The sequence below is a fragment of the Miscanthus floridulus genome, chromosome 5 (assembly GCF_019320115.1).
Source record: "Miscanthus floridulus cultivar M001 chromosome 5, ASM1932011v1, whole genome shotgun sequence".
Lineage (NCBI taxonomy): Eukaryota > Viridiplantae > Streptophyta > Magnoliopsida > Poales > Poaceae > Miscanthus > Miscanthus floridulus.
In genome coordinates this window covers 8937789-8943788 of record NC_089584.1, presented here as the reverse complement: position 1 = coordinate 8943788, position 6000 = coordinate 8937789, and positions in this window count along the sequence as shown.

The window sequence follows — 6000 nt, the reverse complement described above, 5'->3', positions numbered from 1 at the left end:
ATCTGATCGATTCAAGGTAATGGGAAGGGGACTTTTGGACAGGCTTTATTCAAACCGGTGTAGTCTATACACATCCTCCATTTCCCATTTTTCTTCTTGACTAACACATGGTTAGCCAACCACTCTGGGTGGGATACTTCCTTGATGAACCCGGCCGCCAAGAGTTTCTACACCTCCTCACCGATGGCCCTACGCTTTTCCTCATTGAATCGGTGTAGGCGTTGCTTCACTGGTCTGGAGCCGGCCTGGATGTCCAAGGCGTGCTCGGCGACCTCCCTTGGTATGCCCGGCATGTTGGAGGGACTCCATGCGAACATGTTGGCATTCACGCAGAGAAAGTCGATAAGCATGGCCTCCTATTTGATGTCGAGGGTGGCGCTGATCCTCAGCGCCCAGTTGTCGGGGCAGGCGGGGTCAACCGGGATGAGTTTGATGGCCTCCGCAGGCTCGAACGTCCCCTCATGACGCTTGGAGTCAGGCGCCTTGCCATTGAGTCAGTTGAGGTTGGCGATGAGGGTCTCAGCCTCCACGAGAGCCTCGGCATACTTGATGCACTCGACATCGCAGTCGTATGCATGTTTGTACGTGAACTCAATCGTGATGACGCCGTTGGGACCCAGCATCTTGAGCTTGAGGTAGGTGTAGTTGGGGACTGCCATGAACTTAGCGTAGCATGGCCGCCATAGGATGGTGTGGTAGGTTCCCCTAAATCTGACCACCTTGAAGGTAAGGACCTCCTTGCGGTAGTTGGAGGGGGTGCCGAAGCAAATGAGAAGGTCGATGTGTCTAAGGGGTCGCGTGTGTTTCCCTAGCACGATGCCGTGGAAAGGTGCGGCGTCGCCCTAGAGCCTCGACCGGTTGATCTCTAGGAGCTCCAGGGTGCTGGCGTAGAGGATGTTGAGGCCGCTGCCTTCGTCCATCAACACCTTGGTGAGCCGGGTGTTGCCCATGATCGGGTCAACGATGAGTGGGTACTGCCTGGGATTCGAGACATGGTTGGGGTGGTCATCTCGATCAAAGGTGATCGCCTCTCGAGACCAGTCGAGGTATCAAGGAGTGGCCACCTTGACCAAGAAGACCTCTCGACATTCCCTCTTTCGCTGGCACGCTGTAAGGCACGCCGAGGGTTCGCCAAAGATCATGAAGGTGTTGTGCACCTTGAGTAACCCATCGTCCTTGTCATCGTCCTGATCATCGGCGCCTTTCTGCTTGGTGTCATCATCGGGGAGCCCGAGCCTAGCGTAGTAACGCCGCAGCATGGAGAAATCCTCAAGGGCATGCTTTACCAGGCCCTCATGGTAAGGGCAGGGTTTCTTAAGCATGTCGTCGAAGGCCATGGGGCCCCTGGGGCCTCAGGGATTCTTACATTCTGCGGCCGTGACCAGATTGGCCTCGAGGATGGCCTACTTCCCCTGGCAACCCTTTTTCTTTCTCTTGGGGAGGTGGGGAATTGAGGCCTCGGGGGCCTCGTCCCTCTGCTTCCCCTTGGCGTTATTCTCAGGGAAGATGGCCCCAATGGCCTCTTCACCTGAGGCGAAGTTGGTGGCGATGTCGAGGAGCGCGGCAGCCGAGTGCGGCATGTTCTGGCCTAACTCTTGGACCAAGTCTCGGTAGGTGGTGCCAGAGAGGAAAGCCTGGACGATTTCTGAGTCACCGACACTGGGCAACTTGGTGCACTGTTTAGAGAAGCACTAGATGAAGTCTCAGAGAGACTTGTCCGGTTTCTGGCGACAGCTCTTAAGGTCCCAGGAGTTTCTAGGGCGCACGTATGTGCCCTGGAAATTCCCGACAAAGATCCTAACCAAGTCACGCCAGTCGTGGATCTATGAGGGAGGAAGGTGCTCGAGCCAGGCTCGCACCAAGTCTGACAAGAGCAAGGGGAGGTTGCGGATGATGAGAAGGCCATCGTCCATGCCACCTAGCTGATAAGCCAGACGGTAATCGGCAAGCCAGAGTTCGGGATTGGTCTCGCCACTATACTTTGTGAGGTTGGCTGGTTGTCAAAACCGGGTTAGGAAATGAGCAGCGCGGATGGCTCTACTGAAGACCCAAGGGCCACACAGTTCAGGAGAAGGACTGTGGTCCTCTTCACTATCATAACAGCCACCTCGGTGTGGATGGTAGCCCTAGGCAGGCCCCTCATTGTCGTGGCGTCATTGCCTGCTGACCACCTCATGGTCCCCCTGCACCTTGTGTTGGTTGCCAAGGCGGTCGAGCCGCAAGGGGACCCCATGTGCTGTAGGTGCCCGAGTGGACTCAGGACATATCGGGGCCTCCCCATTCTGCTAAGGCGGTGCATTGGAAGGTCCAAGGTGCCCCTGCACCGCTGAGAGGCGGAACTCTCAGCTTGCTGCACCATGGCGGTTTCGAGGAGATCCTAGAGTTCGCCGTGGACCCATCGCCCCTCTGTGGTGGAGGGCGTGGGCATTATGTGGACTAGCATCGCTGCAGCCACGATGTTCTGGCTAGCGCGATTGAAGATTAGGGTTGCTCACTCCTTTCATCATCGTTGATGTAGTGGTGCACGTCGTGGGCCCTCTGTCGGGCTTCTTCGCCCTCGCCACATCCTCGCTGCTCCTGCTCGAGAGTGTCTCGAAGCTACTACAGGAGGAGTCGGTCTTGTTCAACTTTAGCCTAGAGCTCACAGAGCTGTTCTAGGTTCGGGTGTTGAGGTCGTGCGGGGGCGAGGTTCTCATTCCACGCTGCCGGTAGGACAACGCGTGGAGGTGTGGCGGTGCCTGCACCCGAGCGAAGCGGGGAATGGCTTCCTGCCCCCTCGTCCTCCTCGCCTATCCTTGGCATCCTGAGCCCGATGTGGAAGCACTCGCGAGTGGGGTCGTAAGTACCCTCATCGTTGGAGTCAAAGTAGCTAAAGCAGTAGTCGCTCATGGCCAAGAAGCGGCGCATGGTTTCACGGTCGTGGAGGTCAGAGAAATCCGCTTCGGCCCATGCCTTGTCCTCCTCCAAGGAGTCAGCGTGGGTGTGGGTCGATGCGGTGGTGTCGAAGTCAAGGGCGAAACGCTGGCGGTGTCCTGAGGGATCCACGTGAGCGGAAGTGTAGGCGTAAGCGTAGGAGGCGGCGGCATTTCTCAACTCAAAGGGGTATGGGGATGGTGCCATTGCCGGGCCCTGCTCTACCAGAGTTGGCTCCTCAGGACGTGGCGGAGCGGAGTTTGATGACGGGGCATCGCCGCACGCCGCCGGCGTTTCTCCCTTGTCCAAGCTCAGGCTAGATAGGTCCCCGACCAGGGACCCTATGCCAACAGCTAGGTGTAGGATACCGGTGGAGCGTGGCGCACCGCCCTGGGCTTGTGCGATGTCATGGTGGTCCTGCCCGTGTCGCGCTCGGTGAGCGCGACGAGAGCGGCCGCCCGGGCACCGCCTACGCCTAGGCTACCAGTGCATGATGTCATCGTCGGTCGGTGGGGCTCGAGGTGTGAGGAGCACCATGTCGTACTCATGCCCCAGAGACATGAACTCTAGCCTCCCAAACCAGATCACCATGCCGAGACATAGTGGTCGTACGGGGTCTACCATCCGGGACTTGTGGGGATGATGGAACTGACACGCAGAGGCCCCTACCTGGCGCGCCAACTGTCGGTGTTTTGGATCGGAGGGTCCTCAACCAACTAGTAAATTTGTACTACATGTTCCCGATCCTGGATGGTGATGCAAAGAGACACAAGGCTTATACTGGTTTAGGCAATCGGTGCCCTACGTCCAATCTGAGAGATCGATCTTGTATTCCTTGCACCGAAGTGCTTGTAGTAGGGGGTTATAAGCTAGGTGAGAGAGGGAGCTAGTCCCTGGTCTTGGCGTGGAGCGGTGCGGGCTGCTTGAGATGTTGCTCTCAGGCAGCGGGGGAGTGTGCGTGTTACAGAATGTTGCTTGTGTGAGCGTGTGTCTTCATCCCCTAGAAACGGCCCAAGTCCTTTCCTTTTATAGTTGAAGGGGGGACAGGGGTAATATGTGTGCTAACTACATGGCATCGGGTGAATGGAGGTGGTGTGTCTGAGCCCTATAGCCTGTTCCTATGGTGGTGTGGCCATCAGAGTGGTCTGTCCTTGAAGTACTAGGGCGACACGCTGGTCACATCCGATCCTGTGCGTCATGGGAGCTCCAGGGCTACCTCGAAGCGGGCGTGGCGGTTGGCGTGTGGGTCACTGTAGGTTGACTGCATGTGAAGCCGAGGCTTGGTTGGTGCCTAGGCTGAACCATCATAGGGGTCTCGACAGATGTGAATCTCGAGGTAGCCGAGGCCCTGACGTAGAGTGCCGAGGCTCGGAGGGAACGATTGATCTTGTACGCTGATTCTGAGGCGATGATGACCCAGACTAGACTCCCCATGCCGTGTTGTCTTCGGGGCAGGGGTTATGGGGCACAGTGTAGTGCAGGCGCTGATCATGGGCACAGCGCTAGAACACAGTGGCCGGTAATCCCCACCACGCCTTGTCCTAGCTGGTATGGTGTTGATGCGACTCCTTTGTCCCGTCGGCCACTCCGTGGTGTCGAGCCGTCATCCAGCAGAGATTGCGGGAGTGGTTGACACATTAATGGGACGTGACACGCCATTGGGAAGACTGGTCGAGGCAGGAGCGATGGGTTATTGCCTAGCCAGCCTCGAACGATACGGAGAATTGCTGTCTCGTTCGAGGCAGTACGCACGGGGCCTCGGGCGAGACGGAGAATGGGTTCCTTGTCGAGGCCTCCCATGAGAGGCCTTGTGCGAGGCGAAGATTCGTCTAGGCATCGAGACCTCCCGTGTGAGGCCTCTCACGAGGCAGAGAGCCGGTGGGCTCGGACGGGGCCGGTGGTTAACCAACAGCTTACCTTCTGGCTTTATTTTTGATGGGGTTTAAGTGACTCTTTTGGTGTACGCTCGGGGTACCCCGTTTTATGGTACACGACAATAGGAGTAGGGTATTACATCATACTGATAGCCTAAACCTGTCTAACTCGTGTGTTTCTATTGCCTTCTTATTCTTGATTACACGCCTCTCTGTCGATCAATCTACCTTTGTGGGATTCCCCTCGGAGGACTACCGATGATATTCTATCGATAGTTGGTGTGCCAGGTAGGGGTGTGTGTGTTGTTTCTATTTTGAATAAGATGGTACTTTTTGCAGGCTCTTCATCCCTCCCCTAGCCTGGCCAGATCTTCACAGTCAAATTGATCTCATGGATCATCAACGCTAATAGAGTTGGAGAGCTCATTGAGCTGGTGCAGATCGATTCTACGCTGATCACCCCAACACCTATGACTATAGATCTGATCTCGGAACCACCTCTGAGGTCACCTTCATCGACAACTCGCTGCCTGCTTCCTCGCTACCAGAGGAGGTAGATCAACAATGATGATTTGATCACATCCATCGATCAGGTTGGTCTGAAGCTCGCCAGTTGCCTCTCCATCACCGAATCAGCTCTGGAAACTCTGGTTTAGCGCCGACCACCCTCCGATCCAGATCTATCAAAGGTTGCTTGGGAAACTCTAGGGGTTACGGCCCTACCCTTCAGGTTCATCAACACCACCGCCACTTACCAAGATGCCCTAAGGGGCAAATTCGATGACCAGGTTGGAGTTGTCCATCCTCTCACCGACCAGATCGCCAACCTGCCTCCGCCGACCATCAACATGCTGCACATCAGCCGATGCCCCGAAGCATCCCTCCAGACCATCCTAGAGGAGAATCTAGACTCCGAGTCCTAGGGCTCTACGGAGACCATCGCCGAAACCACCACCGAGCTACTTCCTCTCCCTCCGTTCTGTGGTGGTGCAATCTTCAACGTCAGCATCGACAACCCCCTCAAAATGGCAAAACCAAGGAGGAACATGCCGCTTGTGAGAACTAGAATGTCAACAGTGCGCAACGCGAAGCAAACGAGGTTGTCCTTGCAATGGCCGAGGCTCAGCTTGACTCGCAAGGAAGGCCACTCCAGCGCAATCTCGATGATGAGTTTGTCCATGTTGACGACCACGACGTCTACAAGACCCCAAGT